This window comes from Podarcis cretensis (assembly GCF_951804945.1).
Source record: "Podarcis cretensis genome assembly, chromosome: 8".
NCBI classification, from domain to species: Eukaryota; Metazoa; Chordata; class Lepidosauria; order Squamata; family Lacertidae; genus Podarcis; species Podarcis cretensis.
In genome coordinates this window covers 2,266,609-2,286,524 of record NC_137177.1, presented here as the reverse complement: position 1 = coordinate 2,286,524, position 19,916 = coordinate 2,266,609, and the positions used below count along the sequence as shown (strand labels likewise).

The window sequence follows — 19,916 nt, the reverse complement described above, 5'->3', positions numbered from 1 at the left end:
AATGGTGCCGTTAATAATAATAATAATTATTATTGATAATAATAAATTCAAAGATCAAAAGGACCTGTGACGTTTGTGGCTATTTATTTGCAGTACAAAACCACACACATAACATAGGTGACGAGTCGCCTTGAGGAAAAGATGCATTTCTTATATTTCTGCAGCACATTCCAGTTTAAGGACAGTATTCATTTTTTGAAATCTGCAGAAACACCAGCCAGGCTAACCCAAGGCAGTTTAGGCCTGATTAGGATTTTGAACCTGGAATATATAAGAAACTGGGGTGGGGTGGGGGTGGCACCTAGATTCTCTGGTTGGGAGGAGGGAAGAATTATGCAAATCAAGTACTTTGCATACATTAGCTTGATTGCATAATTTATTCTGCTGGTCCTGGGAAAGCCAGGATTTAACACAGGGCCCCCCAAAGCAAGCTCTGCCTCACAATCGCTGCGGTTCATCTTGTTGCACATAAAACCCATGTTTGCAAAATCCATGAGGTCTGGAAACCTGAAAAACAAACAAATTGCAGGATGCTGAAATTCTGTGCCCAGCGACAACAACACTCTGCTCTTGTGACGCCCCACAGCTCTGGGATTGAGGCCCAAGCTAGCAACCGGCTTTCTGGAAAACCTAAAGGTGATAATTTGCTGAGCACAAAACATCTGCTATTGGAAACGGAACGTGCATTTAGATCTGAACAGGTTTGGTTTTTCCTTGTTGACAAAGAGTCAGGATGGGAGAGTCAAAATTCAAATTCCCCTTTCTCCCAAAAATCCATGGATGAATTCCAAAATCCACCAGTAACTCCTAAAGCCTGGAGGAGGTGCCCATGAGAATAGCTCCTGCCCCCATCTCTTCTGAGATCTCCATGCATCCTGCAAGCTCTTAAAATCATAGAATCATAGAAGAGTTGGAAGAGACCACAAGGGCCATCGAGTCCAACCCCCTGCCAACCCCCTTATTCATAGACCAAAAACCTCCCAAGGGAGTCTGTCCCACAGCTCTTTCTATCAGAAAATTCTTCCTGATGTCTAGGCTGTGTGAGCGTCTGGAGGCTGTTGGAGGATGGATGGCGGCTAATGGATTGAGGTTGAATCCTGACCTACTGTGACTAAATGTGTTGGCCATGTTGGGGCAGAGATGTAGACTGGCAACCAGCTGGCAATTCCCTCACACATTATTATACAGGGGTTCTGCTCCTTCCTCCTGGGCCGTGTCCAGAAAGTGGTGTTGGGGGTTGAGTGTTCAGACCCCTCACTTGTGGGGTCCCTCAGGGTTCTGTCCTCCCCCCCATGCTTTTTAATATCTATATGAAGCCGCTGGGAGAGATCATCAGGGGGTTTGGGTTGGGTGTTCATCAGTATGTGGATGATACCCAGCTCTACCTCTTTTTCAAATCAGAACCAGTGAAGGCGGTGAAGGTCCAGTGTGAGTGTCTGGAGGTGGTTAGAGGATGGAGGGTGGCTAACAGATTGAGGTTGAATCCTGATAAGACAGAAGGACTGTTTTGGGGGGACAGGAGGCGGGCTGGTGTGGAGGACTCCCTGGTCCTGAATGGGGCAACTGTGCCCCTGAAGGACCAGGTGCGCAGCCTGGGAGTCATTTTGGACTCACAGCTGTCCATGGAGGCGCAGGTCCATTCTGGGTCCCGGGCAGCTGTTTACCAGCTCCATCTGGTACGTAGGCTGAGACCCTCCCTGCCTGCAGACTGCCTGGCCAGAGTGTTGCATGCTCTGGTTATCTCCCGCTTGGACTACTGCAATGCGCTCTATGTGGGGCTACCTTTGAAGGTGACCCGGAAACTACAACTAATCCAGAATGCAGCAGCTAGACTAGGGACTGGGAGTGGCCGCCAGGACCACATAACACCAGGACGTTTCTGAGCACAATTCAAAGTGTTGGTGCTGACTTTTAAAACCCTAAATGGCCTCGGTCCTGTATACCTGAAGGAGCATCTCCACCTCCATTGTTCAGCCCAGACACTGAGGTCCAGCTCCGAGGGCCTTCTGGCGGTTCCCTCACTGTGACAAGCCAAATTTCAGGGAACAGGCAGAGGGCCTTTTCAGTGGTGGCACCCGCCTTGTGGAACGCCCTCCTTCCAGATGCCAAAGAGAACAACAACTCCCAGACTTTTAGAAGACATCTGAAGGCAGCCCTGTTTAGGGAAGTTTTTAATGTCTGATGTATTAAGGTATTTTAATATTTTGCTGGAAGCCACCCAGAGTGGCTGGGGAAACCAGATGGTTGGGGTATAAATAATAATAATAATAATAATAATAATAATAATAATAGGCAGAATCTCCTTTCCTGTAACAGAACCTTCCTGTCATGCAAAAAGAGACATGTAGTCTCAAAAAAACCAGCTGGAAACTTCATGCAGATGCAAGCGATTTCTAAAATCTGGGAGCGTCCACATCGGACATTGAAAGCACATCTAACATGTGTTTGACTCCCTGCAAAGAATCATGGGGACTGTAGTTCCCCCTCACGGAGCGGCAGCTCCTAGCACCCTTAGCATACTACAATTCCCAGAATTCTTTTGAGAGAAGTCATGTTACTTGGGGCGAAGTCAGGGGGCATTGATTTCGGACCACCTCTCCCATCAGCACAGCAACCCTCGAGCCTTCTTTTAAAATCCCCAACAAAAACACCCCCTAGTATTGTACAGTAACACAATCCTACTCATTAATATGCCCAATATTCAAAGTATTTTAAAGATCTGTTTGAAAGCCCCAGGTTAGGACACCGGCAAGTCTCTCTATGAACCACCAGTTCAGAGCGGTGAATCTGAACTCTGAGTGAATCTATCTGTTTAATAACAGTCCTGTTTACGAACGATTAGATTTACGAACTGCACAAAACTGGAAGTAGTGTCCCGGGTTGTAAACTTTACCTCTGTCTATGAACAGAATCTGAACGGCGGAAGGGCACCGGTGGCGGGAGGCCTCATTAGGGAAAGTGCGCCTCAGTTTACAAATGGTTTCGGTTTAAGAACGGACTTCCGGAATGGATTAAGTTCGTAAACCGAGGTACCGCTGTATACATTTTACAGTCATACCTCATGTTACATTTGCTTCAGGTTGAGCGTTTTCAGGTTGCGTCCCGCGGTGACCCAGAAGTACCGGAAAGGGTTACTTCCGGGTTTCGCCACTCGCGCATGCACAGATGCTCAAAATGGAATCACACGCATGCGCAGAAGCAGTGAATCACGACCCGCAGATGTGGGTTTTGTTCCTTTCAGGTTGCGAATAGGCCTCCGGAACGGATCCCTTTCGCAACCAGAGGTATAATAATAATGATAATAATGATAATAATGATAATAATAATAATAATAATAATATATTATTTATACCCCGCTCATCTGGCTATGCTTCCCCAGCCACGCTGGGTGGCTTCCAAAAAAATATTAAAATGCCATAACCTATTAAACATTAAAAGCTTCCCTAAACAGGGCTGCCTTCAGATGTCTTCTAAAAGTTTGGTAGCTATTTTTCTCTTTGACATCTGGTGGGAGGGAGTTCCACAGGGCGGGTGCCACCACTGAGAAGGCCCTCTGCCTGGTTCCCTGTAGCTTTGCTTCTCGCAGTGAGGGAAGCGCCAGAAGGCCCTCGGTGCTGGACCTCAGTGTCCGGGCAGAACGATGGGGGTGGAGACGCTCCTTCAGGTATACTGGACCAGCTGCCCTGGACACAGATTTGACCTGTGCCTCCATGGACAGCTGTGAGTCCAAAATGACTCCCAGGCTGCGCACCACTGTATTATAAAATAAATACGAAAGAGAAAGGAAGGTTTCCCAGGGAGATAAAGCCTCTTGATCCCAGTGAAACTGGAATTTACATGAGCTTCCCAGTCTGTGAGACTGGGAGAGTCTGGCCTAGTTACGCTTTACTTCCTTGAGCTGGGAACATGTTCGGCTGCGGAGTGCATGAGACCTGCGTCACCGTGGACCAGGGTGCGGCCCCAGCACATTCCAGCAGCCCGGGGCGTGCCAGCAGGTCTCACCAGGTGAGAACACCCACGTTGTTATCCTCCGAACCCTACCCAGACTGGAAGAACCTGCTGGCCGGCTCCGCCTGATGAACAATCCCGAGCTGGGAACAAAACCGTCGCCGCCTCCTAGGCAGAGCAGCCGACTGGCTGCAAAACGAAAAGCGAAGCAAGGGAACCAGAGTCAAGGGTTCAGATCCTCATCGTGACACTTTCCCTCCATGTTCTGGAGGATGGATGGCAGCTAACGGATTGAGGTTGAATCCTGACAAGACAGAAGGGCTGTTTTTGGGGGACAGGGGGCGGGCAGGTGTGGGGGACTCTCTGGTCCTGAATGGGGTGACAGTGCCCCTGAAGGACCAGGTGCGCAGGCTGGGAGTCATTCTGGACTCACAGCTGTCCATGGAGGTGCAGGTTAATTCTGTGTCCAGGGCAGCTGTTTACCAGCTCCATCTGGTACGCAGGATGAGACCAGCCCTGCCCTCAGACTGTCTGGCTAGAGTGGTGCATGCTCTGGTTATCTCCCACTTGGACTACTGCAATGCGCTCTATGTGGGGCTTACTTTGAAGGTGACCCGGAAACTACAACTAATCCAGAATGCGGCTGCCAGACTGGTGACTGGGAGCGGCCGCCAAGACCATATAACACCGGTCTTGAAAGACCTACACTGGCTCCCAGGACGTTTCCGAGCACGATTCAAAGTGTTGGTGCTGACCTTGAAAGCCCTAAACGGCCTCAAAGGCCCAGTATCCCTGAAGGAGCATCTCCACCCCCATTGTTCAGCCTGGACACTGAGGTCCAGCTCTGAGGGCCTTCTGGCGGTTCCCTCCCTACAAGAAGTGAGGTTACAGGGAACCAGGCAGAGGGCCTTCTCAGTGGTGGCGCCCTCCCATCAGATGTCAAGGAAATAAACAACTACCTGACTTTTACAAGACGTCTGAAGGCAGCCCTGTTTAGGGAAGCATTTCATATTTGATGAATTGTTGTATTTTAATATTTTGCTGGAAGCCACCCAAAGGGAAAACCCTGCCAAATGGGCGGGGTATAAATAATTCATCATCATCATCATCATCATCATCATCATCATCATCATCATCACCATCATTTATTATTATTATTCTGGAAGGAAAGGATGGAGGAAGCTGATGGTGCCTCCAGGTACAGAGCCAGTCTATCTGGATTCGTGGGCTCTGAGAGGTCTTGTGAACAGGACGCTAGACTAGATCAAGTCACAGAATTGTAGCATTAGAAGGAACGCCCCCATCTAGTCCCCCCCCCATGCAATGCAGAAATCGCAACTAAAGCATCCATGACAGACGGCCACCCAACCACTGAAATGAGATCTCTTTGGCCTGATCCAAACCCAGAGTTATTTTGATGGAGATCTGTTGCTATAGCAGAGCCTCCACACTCAGGAGAAGTCTATCTTCTGAATGCCAGACAGTAGGAACGGCGACCAGAGAGTGATTTTGCACTCGGGTTCTGTTTGCAGTCTTCCCAGAGACATCTTGCTGGCCACTCTGAAGACGGGAAGCTGGAATTTTGGGCCTGATCTGGGACGCGGGTGGCGCTGTGGGATAAACCACAGAGCCTAGGACTTGCCAATCCGAAGGTCAGCGGTTCGAATCCCCGCGACGGGGTGAGCACCCGTTGCTCGGTCTCAGCTCCTGCCAATCTAGCAGTTCGAAAGCACATCAAAGTGAAAGTAGATAAATAGGTACCGCTCCAGGCGGGAAGGTAAACGGCGTTTCCGTGCGCTGCTCTGGTTCGCCAGAAGCGGCTTAGTCATGCTGGCCACATGACCCGGAAGCTGTATGCCGGCTCCCTTGGCCAGTAAAGCGAGATGAGCGCCGCAACCCCAGAGTCGGTCACGACTGGACCTAATGGTCAGGGGTCCCTTTACCTTTACCTTTGACAAATAAGACTCTTTTTATGGAGCTGTATTGAAATAGCAGAGCCTCCATGCTCAGGAGAAGTCTATCTCTGAATCCCAGACAGTAGGAACGCTCTGAGGACAGGAAGCTGGAATTTCTGGCCTGGTCTAGACATAGGACTCTTTTTATGGAGCCTGACACAACCTTGATGGCAGAAAGTGAGGAGGAATTAAAGAACCTTTTATTGAGGGTGAAAGAGGAGAGCGCAAAATATGGTCTGAAGCTCAACATCAAAAAAACGAAGATCATGGCCACTGGTCCCATCACCTCCTGGCAAACAGAAGGGGAAGAAATGGAGGCAGTGAGAGATTTTACTTTCTTGGGCTCCATGATCACTGCAGATGGTGACAGCAGTCACGAAATTAAAAGACGCCTGCTTCTTGGGAGAAAAGCATTGACAAACCTAGACAGCATCTTAAAAAGCAGAGACATCACCTTGCCAACAAAGATCTGTATAGTTCAAGCTCTGGTTTTCCCAGTAGTGATGTATGGAAGTGAGAGCTGGACAATAAAGAAGGCTGATCGCCGAAGAACGGATGCTTTTGAATTATGGTGCTGGAGGAGACTCTTGAGAGTCCCATGGACTGCAAGAAGATCAAACCTCTCCATTCTGAAGGAAATCAGCCCTGAGTGCTCACTGGAAGGACAGATCCTGAAGCTGAGGCTCCAAGACTGTGGCCACCTCAGGAGAAGAGAAGACTCCCTGGAAAAGACCCTGATGTTGGGAAAGATGGAGGGCACAAGGAGAAGGGGACGACAGAGGACGAGATGGTGGGACAGTGTTCTGGAAGCTACGAACATGAGTTTGACCAAACTGCGGGAGGCAGTGGAAGACAGGAGGGCCTGGCGTGCTCTGGTCCAGGGGGTCACGAAGAGGCGGATACGACTAAACGACTAAACAACAACAACATCGCGATAGCAGAGCCTCCATGCTCAGGAGAAGTCTATCTCTGAATCCCAGATGGTAGGAATGCTCTGAGGACAGGAAGCTGGAATTTTTGGACTGGTCTAGACATAGGACTTTTTTTACGGAGCTCTATCGTGATAGCAGGGACGCAGGTGGCGCTGTGGGTTAAAGCCTCAGCGCCTAGGACTTGCCGATCGAAAGGTCGGCGGTTCGAATCCCTGCGGCGGGGTGCGCTCCCGCTGCTCGGTCCCAGCGCCTGCCAACCTAGCAGTTCGAAAGCACCTCCGGGTGCAAGTAGATAAATAGGGACCGCTTACCAGCGGGAAGGTAAACGGCGTTTCCATGTGCGGCTCTGGCTCGCCAGAGCAGCGATGTCACGCTGGCCACGTGACCCGGAAGTGTCTCCGGACAGCGCTGGCCCCTGGCCTCTTAAGTGAGATGGGCGCACAACCCCAGAGTCTGTCAAGACTGGCCCGTACGGGCAGGGGTACCTTTACCTTTACCTTTATCGTGATAGCAGAGCCTCCATGCTCAGGAGGAGTCTATCTCTGAATCCCAGATGGTAGGAATGCTCTGAGGACAGGAAGCTGGAATTTTTGGACTGGTCTAGACATAGGACTTTTTTTACGGAGCTCTATCGTGATAGCAGAGCCTCCATGCTCAGGAGACGTCTATCTCTGAATCCCAGACAGTGGGAACGCTCTGAGGACAAGATGCCGGACTAGATGGGCCTCCTTTGGCCTGATCCAGCCACAGGCCGCTGCTCCTGGCCCCTAAAGCTCCAGCGGCTCTGCTTTGCAAACTTTTCCTTTTTGGCTGCCAGTTCCCAGCAAGGAGGCAGCGGCCAGGATCCGTCCAGCGGCCAGGCGAGTCCCTGCGTGTGTGCGTGGCTTTGGTGCGAGCCCAAAGTTCGAGGAGCAGCTGGCGAGGGGCCAAGGACGCCGTTCCCCGAAGCGCCTCTGACGCGCTGCCTCCACGGCACCAAACTTTTGCTCCCTTGTCCTTCCTTCACCCCTCTTGGCAGCCGCTTCTCCTCTGGGAATCAGAGTCAGGATGAGGGGAAAGGGCAGAGCAGCGGCTTTGCCTCGAGAAAGTCCCAGGCTCCGTTTCCAGGTAGGGCTGGGAGAGACTTCATATAAAAGGAGGGCTGGAAGGGACCTCCAGCGGTCATCCAAACCACCCCCCTCTTGCAATGCAGGAATCTCAGCTAAATTAGCAGACATGACAGATGGGCATCTAAACTCTGCTTTAAAAACCTCCAAGGATTGAGCTCTTACTGTCAGAACTTTTTTTCTTTTTATTGATACAGCAAGAAAAGAAGAAAGAGAAAACACAAACACCAAATTACACACAGGAATAACCATAAACACATAATTTTCTTAATAAACGATAAAACATAAATAAGACCAATTTATGTCTTAAGACCCCTTAAGACACTAGAGACCCCACCTCCCGTCTATTCCATATTTCGATTTCATATTATTTATTGCCAATACACACTTTTATCGTAATTAAACTTTTTCTTAATATGTCTTAATTCTTATATCTACCTTGCAACTATCACTGAAGTTCCTCGAACGCTGCAACAGAGTTTAAATGACTATATTTATATTTCAAATATTCTTTGAAAACCTCCCATTTTGAGACAAATTCCTGTTTTGATTTATTCTTTGTTTTTTTCTGATAGACCGTCTAATTTGGCATATTCTGTCAGCTTTTGGATCCAATATTGTATAGAGGGGATTTCATTACTCTCCCATTTTGCCGCGACAAGAACTCTTGCCGCCGCCGCAGCGTATAAAAAAATACCCTTTCTCTTTTGCGGAATATGCAGATCTGTAATTCTCAGGAGGTAGGCCTGGAATGTCTTTTCTTGTAACTTGAAGCCCTGGGTTCGAGTCCTGCCTTCCAGAAAACAAGTCTGCTCCCCTTTCCATGGGACAGCCCTTGAGATATTTGAAGATGGCTCTCATATCTCCTCTCTGCCTCCTCTTTTTCAGGTTCAATGAAGTTCCTCAACCATTCCTCATAAGGTTTGGTTTCCAGACCCTGGATCATCTTGGTCGCCTGAGGCGTTCACAAAGTAAAGGAAGGATTGAACTCTGATTAATAAGAATACACACAGAGGGTTGGACCAGCAAGACTCTGGGAAGGGTGCGTATAATCGTGTCTCCGTCTGTGTCCCTCCAGCCCCTGGCCCAGGTAGTTTTATTCATAAAAGAACTTTTTATAATACTAATAATAATAATAATAATAATTTATTATTTGTACCCCGCCCATCTGGCTGGGTTTCCCCAGCCACTCTGGGCGGCTTCCAACAAAGATGAAAAATACACTAAAATGTCACATATTAAAAACTTCCCTGAACAGGGCTGCCTTCAGATGTCTTCTGAATGTCAGGTAGTTGTTTATCGCTTTGACATCTGATGGGAGGGCCTTCCACAGGGCGGGCGCCACCACTGAGAAGGCCCTCTGCCTGGTTCCCTGTAACTTGGCCTCTAGCAGTGAGGGAACCGCCAGAAGGCCCTCGGCGCTGGACCTCAGTGTCCAGGCAGAACGATGGGGGAGGAGACGCTCCTTCAGGTATACTGGACCGAGGCCATTTAGGGCTTTCGAGGTCATCACCAACACTTTGAATTGTGCTCAGAAACGTACTGGGAGCCAATGTAGGTCTTTCAAGACCGGTGTTATATGGTTTCGGCGGCCGCTTCCAGTCACCAGTCTAGCTGCCGCATTCTGGATTAGTTGTAGTTTCCGGGTCACCTTCAAAGGTAGCCCCACGTAGAGCACATTGCAGTAGTCCAAGCGGGAGATAACCAGAGCATGCACCACTCTGGCGAGACAGTCTGCAGGCAGGTAGGGTCTCATCCTGCGTACCAGATGGAGTGTTCGTTTACAGAGTGTTCGTAAGAACCAATCAGATTTCTTTTGAGCATTTCAACGAACCCACTTGGGGAGAAAGTTAAACCACCATAACTAATTAAGCACAGGGTAAACAAAGAACGCAGGTGGACGCAGGTGGCGCTGTGGGTTAAAGCCTCAGCGCCTAGGGCTTGCTGATCGAAAGGTCGGCAGTTCGAATCCCTGCGGTGGGGTGCACTCCCGCTGCTCGGTCCCAGCGCCTGCCAACCTAGCAGTTCGAAAGCACCTCCGGGTGCAAGTAGATAAATAGGGACCGCTTACCAGCGGGAAGGTAAACGGCGTTTCCGTGTGCGACTCTGGCTCGCCAGAGCAGCGATGTCACGCTGGCCACGTGACCCGGAAGTGTCTCCGGACAGCGCTGGCCCCCGGCCTCTTAAGTGAGATGGGCGCACAACCCCAGAGTCTGTCAAGACTGGCCCCTACGGGCAGGGGTACCTTTACCTTTACCTTTTTAAACAAAGAACAGAACTACAAAGAAGAGCATTTGGCAACCCCTAGGTGATAAACAGGGGACGTGGGTGGCGCTGTGGGTAAAACCTCAGCGCCTAGGACTTGCTGATCGTCAGGTCGGCGGTTCGAATCCCCACGGCGGGGTGCGCTCCCGTTGCTCGGTCCCAGCGCCTGCCAACCTAGCAGTTCGAAAGCACCCCCGGGTGCAAGTAGAAAAATAGGGACCGCTTACCAGCGGGAAGGTAAACGGCGTTCCGTGTGCTGCGCTGGCTCGCCAGATTCAGCTTGTCACGCTGGCCACGTGACCCGGAAGTGTCTGCGGACAGCGCTGGCTCCCGGCCTCTAGAGTGAGATGAGCGCACAACCCTAGAGTCTGGCAAGACTGGCCCGTACGGGCAGGGGTACCTTTACCTTTACCTTTACCTTTAGGTGATAAACAATCAATACACATGATAAGAGGGACGGCCAAGAGGACAGCGATCATTATCACCTTCATGTGAGATCTGTTTCCTGGCCCTAAGATTAACATCCTAAGATTAACATATTAGAAAGCTACTTCAAAGAAACTTGCCCACTGTCTTTGATGACCCAGGAGCCTGCCTGGCAAAGCAACTGGGCTGTGTACGTGACTTGTGAAGAGAGAGAAATGAAACAGGGATGCAGACGTGTGGTTTGATCAAGAATCCTATCAAAATGGTTTAAACCCAGTCGACACAATGCTTTCATTGCTGACACAGATGGCTTACTCTATACTTGTTATAATTCCTCATAGCAATCCCACCTGATCACTACAAACTGCTGCCAGTCAGCATACTATTAGAATGGGAGACAAAAGATGAAGAGGTAAAATCAGTTATGATTAAATGGGCATGAGATGTAGGGCACAACATTATGATGGAAGACTGGGTTAAATTATGGAAAACTGACTTAAAATTTACAGATTGTTCCCTATTGAAGGAGAATTACATGAAGATGATGTACAGAATCATAGAATCATAGAATCCTAGAGTTGGAAGAGACCACAAGGGCCATCGAGTCCAACCCCCTGCCAAGCAGGAAACACCATCAGAGCACTCCTGACATATGGTTGTCAAGCCTCTGCTTAAAGACCTCCAAAGAAGGAGACTCCACCACACTCCTTGGCAGCAAATTCCACTGTCAAACAGCTCTTACCGTCAGGAAGTTCTTCCTAATGTTTAGGTGGAATCTTCTTTCTTGTAGTTTGGAGCCATTGCTCCGTGTCCGCTTCTCTGGAGCAGCAGAAAACAACCTTTCTCCCTCCTCTATGTGACATCCTTTTATATATTTGAACATGGCTATCATATCACCCCTTAACCTCCTCTTCTCCAGGCTAAACATGCCCAGCTCCCTTAGCCGTTCCTCATAAGGCATCGTTTCCAGGCCTTGGACCATTTTGGTTGCCCTCCTCTGGACACGTTCCAGTTTGTCCGTGTCCTTCTTGAACTGTGGTGCCCAGAACTGGACACAGTACTCCAGGTGAGGTCTGACCAGAGCAGAATACAGTGGCACTATTACTTCCCTTGATCTAGATGCTATACTCCTATTGATGCAGCCCAGAATTGCATTGGCTTTTTTAGCTGCCGCGTCACACTGTTGGCTCATGTCAAGTTTGTGGTCAGCCAAGACTCCTAGATCCTGTCGTGTACAGATGGTACACGACACCGGTGCAATTAGGGAAAATGTACAAAACTAGTGCAAATATATGTTGGAAGTGTAAGGAAAAGGAGGGAACATGTTATCATATGTGGTGGGATTGTAAGGTAATTAAAAAAAATTGGGAAATGATTTACAACGAATTGAAGAAAATGTTCCATTTAACATTTGTTTAAAAACCCGAGGCATTTTTGTTGGGGATTGTAGGGAAAGACCTGCCAAAAAAGCTGAAAAACATATTCATGTATGCAACAACGGCCGCGAGAGTTCTGGTAGCAGAAGGATGGCAGACTGAAGAAACCCCAACTAAAGAATCATGGCAAGAAAAATTGATGGGACTATGCAGAACTGGCAAAATTGACATATAAGCTACGGGACAAGGATAACTGTGACTTTAAGGATGAATGGGAACCTTTCACAAAGTATCTGAAGACGCAACAAAGCAAACTGGACTCCTTGGCAGGTTTTGAATAAGCATTCACAAACCTTTTATTAATAATAATCAGCTAAATAGTTTGAGGATCTATACAACTGTGTAACATGCAGAAATCGGCATTCTCAAAGAAACCAAAGACTGGAACTGAGGGAAGTTGGGGGGTGGGGGTGGGGTTTTTTTTGGGGGGGAGGAAAAATGGGGGGGGGGAACATGGATGATATGTTTTTGGATAATATGTCTTGTTATAATTTTGAATAAAAAAAATTAATGAAACTGCTGTCAGTCAGAGTAGTCAATATTGAGAGAGGTGATCCATTCCAGTATAAAGCGGTTTCCTTTTTTGGAGCCGGGAAGCGCTGTATTTCAGCATATCTGTCATGAGGAATTTCCCAGCAGCAGCAGCAGCAGCATCCCTGGGCAGGGCTGGGAATATCCCTTCCCTGAAACTCTAGAGAGCTGCTGCCAGTCCGTGTAGACAACATTGAGGTAGATGGTCTGACCAAATGTGAGATTGCTTTGCTCTGCCTGCTCAGGTGGCCAGTCACAGGCCAAAGAGAGCCTGAGGTCCAGAAGAGCATCTTCAGCAACCTCTCTGTTTCACAGAAGCAGAACCGAAGAGTTGGAAGGGGCCCTCCAGCGGTCATCTATCTCAACCCCCCCTGCAATGCAGGAATTTTAATGTATTTTTAATCTTTTGTTGGAAGCCGCTCAGAGCGGCTGGAGAAACCCAGCCAGATGGGAGGGGTATAAATAAATCATCATCATCTTCTTCTTCATCACAGTGAAAGAATTCCTTTGCAGGCTGGGCTTGACGGACCTTTGGCCTGATCAGGCAGGGCCCTCCTTATGTTCTTAAAGGATCCAGAGCAGTGGTCAGGTGTCTGCAGCGCCGATCGCGCAGCGGGCCGGAGGGCAGGGGAGCACATGCCCATACGTGTGCGCACCATAGCTGTCAACCTTCCCCTTTTTTTCAGGGAAATTCCCTTATTCCAGTGCTGTTTCCCGCTGCTTCCCGCTGCTATCCCGGATTGTTAGATATCACGTAGACTGTCCCCGGGACAGGTGAGGCTGCTGATCCCTTATTTTCAAATCTGAAAGTTGACAGCTATGGTAAAGGTAAAGGGACCCCGACCATTAGGTCCAGTTGTCGCCGACTCTGGGGTTGCGGCACTCATCTTGCTTTATTGGCCGAGGGAGCCAGCGTACAGCTTCCGGGTCATGTGGCCAGCATGACTAAGCCGCTTCTGGCAAAGCAGAGCAGCGCACGGAAACGCCGTTTACCTTCCCGCCGGAGTGGTACCTATTTATCTACTTGTACTTTGACGTGCTTTTGAACTGCTAGGTTGGCAGGAGACAGCTATGGTGCGCACACGCTATTTCCGGCACACTTCTGGGTCGGAGGAGCACCAGAAATAGCTTGTGCACATGTGCACGGGCCTCCTCCGACCAGGATGTGCACTGGAAATAACGCTTGTGCATGCACAAATAACACTTGCGCATGCACACAAGCTATTTCCGGTGCTCCTCCGACCCAGAAGTGGGCAGCCACGCAGAGCAGCGCCGGTAAGAGCAGGCAGCAGGGGTCGCCGCGGGCCGGATAAACGAGTCCCTTGGGCCTTATCTGGCCCGCGGGCCTTAGTTTGGGGACCCCTGATCCAGAGGGTACCAGGAGGGCAAAGGCGACTCAGGTGTGCAATGATTGACAGCCAAGCAATGCAATTGCACGCCCTCTTCACACTGACGTCTCCGCCCACTGAGCTGTCTGACCCCCACCCCACTAGCAGCTTCCAGAAGGGGAACCGATACTCTCGGCTTCGCTGTCAATTTCAGTTCCTTGTTTTTATGTGCAGCTCTCCCTCCCCCCCCCCCGACCAGCCCCCCAATCCCCCCTCTCTTCTGAATGCTGGCAATCCCTCGTAGCCGAGTAAGATTGTCTTCCATAAACACGGTTTTAACAATGAGTCCGTAAGTTACTGTGGAGGCCGATTCTGGACCCACACGTCCTTCCACAGTGGGGACACTGGTTTCCAGGTGGGAGTTGATCCCGGTGTGGATTTGCCAAGCGTGCCTTCCTCTTAGCACATTTCTCCCTTGTGTCATGAGTTCGAGTGTCTTCAAAGCCCAGGACACCTTTGGTGAAGGCAATTCTCCAACCAGGGGCAGGGCCTTTTCAGCACTGGCCCTGGCCTGGTGGAACACTCTGTCTCATGAGACCAGGGCTCTGCGGGATCTGATTTCTTTCCACAGGGCCTGGAAGACAGAGTTGTTCCGCCTGGCCTTTGGCCTGGAATCAACTTGATCCCCTCCCCCTCTTTCCTTTTTCCTTTCTCCTCCTCTGGTGGAACTCCGATTTGGGGACTTCCCTGGTTTTTTCTACCAGTCTGGATAGTTAGCCTTGGTGAAGATTTGACGTTTTCATCCCCCCAAAAAGTTTTTGATTTGAGTTTCCATTGAAATGAGGCTGCATTTTAATGTTGTATTTTAATCTTGTTTTTAAAGTATTTCAACCAATTGTTTTTATACCTGGTGTTAGCCACCCTGAGCCTGGTCTTGGCTGGGGAGGTGGGGTATAAATAAAAATTATTATATTATTATTATTTGAACCCTGGTCTCCGAGGTCCTAGTCCGGCGCTCTAACCACTGCACCACACTGTTTCCTTGAGAAGGTAAAGATCAGGCCAGAGGGGGCCCATCTAGTCCAGCCTCCTGTTCTCACAGTGGCCGCCTAGATGCTTCAAAGGGAAACCGACAAGCAGAATTCGAACACAAGACCAACTCTCCCCTCCCACATTTTCCAGCAGCTGGGATCCAGAACCACTGCTGCCTCCGACTGTGGAGGCAGAACAGAGAGGTCCTGGCTGGTAGCCACCGGCAGCCCTCTCCTCCTCCACAAATTTCTCCAATCCTGTTTTAAAACCGTCCAAGTTGGCGGCCATCCTTTCTCTTGTGGGAGGGAGTTCCATAGTCTAACCCTGTGCTGCGTGAAAAAAGGCTTCCTTTTCTCTGTCCTGATAGGGCAGTGGGTAGTCCAGTTGGTTAGAGCACGGTGCTGAGAACGCCAAGGTTGCAGGTTCGATTCCCGTATGGGACAGCTGCGTATTCCTGAATCGCTGCGGGGTTGGACTAGATGATGCCCAGGGGTCCCTTTCCAAGTCTATGAGAGCGGGGTATAAATAAAATTTCTTCTTCTTCTTCTTCTTCTTCGGGTTGTCTCAAAATTTGCTGCAAGCCTGCTTGACAAAGCGCTGCCCTTAAAAGGAGAGGTGGAAGGAAATGGGCCAAACAATATAAAATGACGTGGGTGGCAGGCAGGCGGGGAGAGGGGAGGAACGGGGGCTGGAGGTTGCAGAGCGGCCAAGTTAGAGGCCCAGGTTCAGGAAGTCTCAAGGAAAGACCCTGGAGCTGTGTCTCCCTCCCGAGGATTCGGTGGAGCTGGGGTTCAGGAATGTGACCCTGCTCCCTAACTCTGCCCCCTGCCCAAAAAGGGGAATTGGCTCCTGACGCTTGCAAAACTGCAAAGCATTTGCAGAAGAAGACGCCCACGCTTGTCTTTTCTGGGAATTACCCCTGGGTCGCTTTTCCTGTTGGGAAATTTTGGGTCCGTTTATATTTTCTCAGCAGGGACAAATGTCTGAAGGAAGAGGGGTAGGCTTGGGATACGGGTTCTGCAGGCAAAAGACCCCGGGTTCAACTGGACCGCCACCCCAGTGGCATCCAGAGTAGGACTGGGAGAGAGCCTCTTGTCTGAAATCCCAGCCAGTGTTTGGCTCTGAATTCCAGCCGCTGAGAATTGCAAGTGAGGAGAGTCTGACAGCTGAGCTAGATGGAGCGGTAGTCAGCTTTTTATAGTAAAGCTAAAGGGACCCCTGACCATGAGGTCCAATTGTGGATGACTCTGGGGTTGCGGCGCTCATCTCGCTTTACTGGCCGAGGGAGCTGGCGTACAGCTTCCGGGTCACGTGGCCAGTATGACTAAGCCGCTTCTGGCGAACCAGAGCAGCGCACGGAAACGCCGTTTACCTTCCGCCAGAGCAGTGCCTATTTATCTACTTGCACTTTGAGGTGCTTTCAAACTGCTAGGTTGGCAGGAGCAGTGACCGAGCAACGGGAGCTCACCCCATTGCGGGGATTCGAACCGCCGACCTTCTGATCGGCAGGTTCTAGGCTCTGTTAACCCACAGCACCACCCGCGGCCCATCAGCTTTTTATGTTCATCTTGAAATTGGCATTTTTCTGAAAAACTGAGGACTAGAATCTTACTTAGAAAAGAAAAGATCGTGTTTATTGAAATACAGTCTTATCTCAGGTTAAATATGCTTCAGGTTGAGCGTTTTTGGGTTGCGCTCTGCAGCGACGCGGAAGTAACGGAACATGTTACTTCCGGGTTTTGCTGCTTGCGCATGCGCAAACAAAATTACATCACGCACATGTGTGGAAGCAGTGAATCGTGACCCGCACATACACAGACACGGGTTGCGCTCGCTTCAGGATGTGAACAGGGATCCGGAATGGATCTCGTTCATATCCAGAGGTAACACTGTATTTAAAGGTAAAGGTACCCCTAACCATTAGGTCCAGTCATGGCCGACTCAGGGGTTGCAGCGCTCATCTTGCTTTACTGGCCGAGGGAGCCGGCGTACAGCTTCCGGGTCACGTGGCCAGCAGGACTAAGCCGCTTCTGGCGAACCAGAGCAGCGCACGGAAACACCGTTTACCTTCCCGCCAGAGCGGTACCTATTTATCTACTTGCACTTTGACGTGCTTTCGACCTGCTAAGTGGGCAGGAGCAGGGACCGTGCAATGGGAGCTCACCCCGTTGCGGGGATTCGAACCACTGACCTTCCGATCGGCATGCCCAAGAGGCTCAAGGGTTTAGACCACAGCGCCACCCGCGTCCATATTTACAGACCGCATATTCATGAAAATGTAGCAAAGCAGTAGGCAACATACAGAATTACGACAAGCCAGTTCTATATCTTGATTTCTGCATTGCATGGAGTTAGGATAGAAAACCCATTTGTGCCCCTTCCAGTTCTACAAGTTTGTGATTCCATGAATATAAACATAATAATAATATAATAATTTAATATTTAAACCCATGCCTACCTGCCTGGGTTTCCCCAGCCGCTCTGGGTGGCTCCCAACAGAATAATAAAAACACGATAAAACGTCAGACATTAAAAACTTCCTTAAACAGATTCAAACAGTACAAGGCTTTAATAGATATTTCCTTTTTGGGGGCCTTAATAGATTTGCTTTTACCCAACTCTCCACAAAATTTCAAAGTTTGGTTGAATATGGATGCAATATGGATCAGTGTAGACAACAATACAGTGGTCCCTTGGTTCTCAAATTCCTTGGTGCTCAAACAACATGGAATCCAAACACTGCAAACCTGGAAGTAAGTGTTCCGGTTTGCGAACTTCTTTCGGAAGCCGAATGTGCTGTGATTTGAGTGTTATGCTTCCGATTTGAGTGCCACACTTCCGTTTTGAGTGTTACTCTGAAGTCTGTCTGTTTTTGCTATTCATTTTGCATTTGTGTTTCTGCGGCTCTTTCTCGTTTTGTTTTTGTGACTGTGCGGAACCCGGTTCAGCTACTGATTGATCGATTGTGTGACTGCAGTACATTGTTTATTGCTTTCATTTCATGGATCAATGGTCTTGTTAGAAAGTAAAACTCATGCTTAAATGCTGTTTTTGGGGTTGTTTTTAAAAGTCTGGAACGGATTAATCCATTTTGCGTTACTTTCTATGGGAAAGCATGCCTTGGTTTTGGAACGCTTTGGTTTTGGAATTGTCAGGGGCTCAGGAGCAGAGGCACAGGGAAGAGAGGAGATGGAGAGCGAAGGGGAAGAATCCGAAGGGAGCGTAGGAGAAGAGGACAGTGGACCGAGGGATTCCATGAGCCTCTCCAGCGAATCGGAAGATTCACAGAAGGGGGCGCCAGTGGCCAGGGGTAGGGGGTTCCCAAGGGGAATGCCCCAGGAGCAAGGGGGCAGCAGGGACTGCCAGAGCAGTAGCTGGAAATCAGGACCAGCTTCCCCACCAGAGCAGAGTGGGGGGGGAAGAGTCCCAAGGATCGGGGCCAGTGCATTCCCCACCAGGGAGAGAAGATAAGGCAGGGCTGACCACGCCTCCATCAGAAAGTCGGACAACGGAGGAGAGGTCAGATCCGGCCAGTGTCCCGGAAGAGGGAAGCAGTGACCGAAGTAGTGTAACGGTTAGGAGAAAGGTCACTGGGCTGGCGCGAGAGGCAAGTTCAAATGTACAGGAGCGCGGGACAGCAGAGAATGAGGATTGGGAACCGGGTCCTAAAGCCCGCCGGAGGGAGGGGGAGGAGCTAAGCGACTCAGCGTCGGAAGAGTCCAGAAAGGGCAATGCCCCAGCGGGCAGGAGGACCCAGAGGAGGAGAGAGCAGCGTAAAAGGTGGAGCAGGGCTAGGATCTTAAACTGGTGTCATAGGGGAGGAGACTCAGACGGGACTTCGCCGATCTAGGGTTTAAGACGTAGGGCTGCACGCTGTGGCTTTGAAATGGAAACTGAACTTCAATAAAGACTTTTGTACATTACTACAGCCTAGCGTTGGTCCTCTGTGAGCTGGGACCTAGAGGCAGCTCTGACAGGAATGGACTTCCAGAACGGATTAAGTTTGAGAACCAAGGTACCACTGTACTGACCTAAATCCCCCGAGGGTCTGACTCAGTTTAAGGCTGACAACACACAGATTTTCATAACGTACGTTATGGCCAGTTCTTCTCAGGTACAACTGTAATACACAGACATTGCAGGGGTTGGGCTAGATGACCCCTGGGGGCCCCTCTCAGCTCTGCGATTTCATGATCCTATATCTAACAACAACAGCTTAAAAGATAAATAGGCAAAGAGCAGGTGATGGGAGAAATACCCTTCTCTGCCCAAGAGCTGCTGCCAGCCAGAGTGGGCAGCTTCCAGGCTGGAGGGATCAGTTGCCTAAGTCACGGGTTCGGAGTCTGCAGGGGCCTTTCCAGACTTCCCATCAACCCCAGACAGCCTGGCCAATAGTCAGGGATGATGGGCAACATCTGCAGGCCCACAACTTCCCCATCCTTGGTCCAAGGAGAAAGCAACTTCCTGAATTTGTGACATCTGTTACATAACAGGTGTGGGCGCTGTCTGCGGTCGCTCAGTAGGGGAAACCATCCCAAACATAGAAGCCGCTCTTACAGTGAGTCAGAAATGGGTCTATCCCGCTTCATAATGTCTACTTTGACCGGCAGATGCTCTTCAGACTTCAGGGAACATCCCAAGCCCTGGTCGACCGCAGGCTTAGCATGAGTCAACTGTGTGATGCAGCAGCAAAAAAGGCGAATGCAATTCATGGAAATAAACAGCTGTCTGACTTTTGCAAGACATCTTAAGGCAGCCCTGTTCAGGGAAGTTTTTAATGTTTGATGTGTTTTATATACCTGAAGCATCTGTAACCTGAGGTACCAGATGCTTCAGGTTACAGATGCTTCAGGTTACAAACTCCGCTAACCCTGAAATAGTACCTCGGGTTAAGAACTTTGCTTCAGGATGAGAACAGAAATTGTGCTCCGGCGGCGCAGCGGCAGCGGGAGGCCCC

The 19,916-nt window shown here is 49.8% G+C and overlaps 1 long non-coding RNA gene across 1 annotated transcript in view; it reads right to left on the bottom strand.

Annotated features, from left to right (window-relative positions):
* LOC307221429 overlaps positions 1 to 19,916 on the bottom strand; it is a 295,540-nt gene that overhangs the window by 258,760 nt on the left and 16,864 nt on the right. The window lies entirely within an intron of this gene.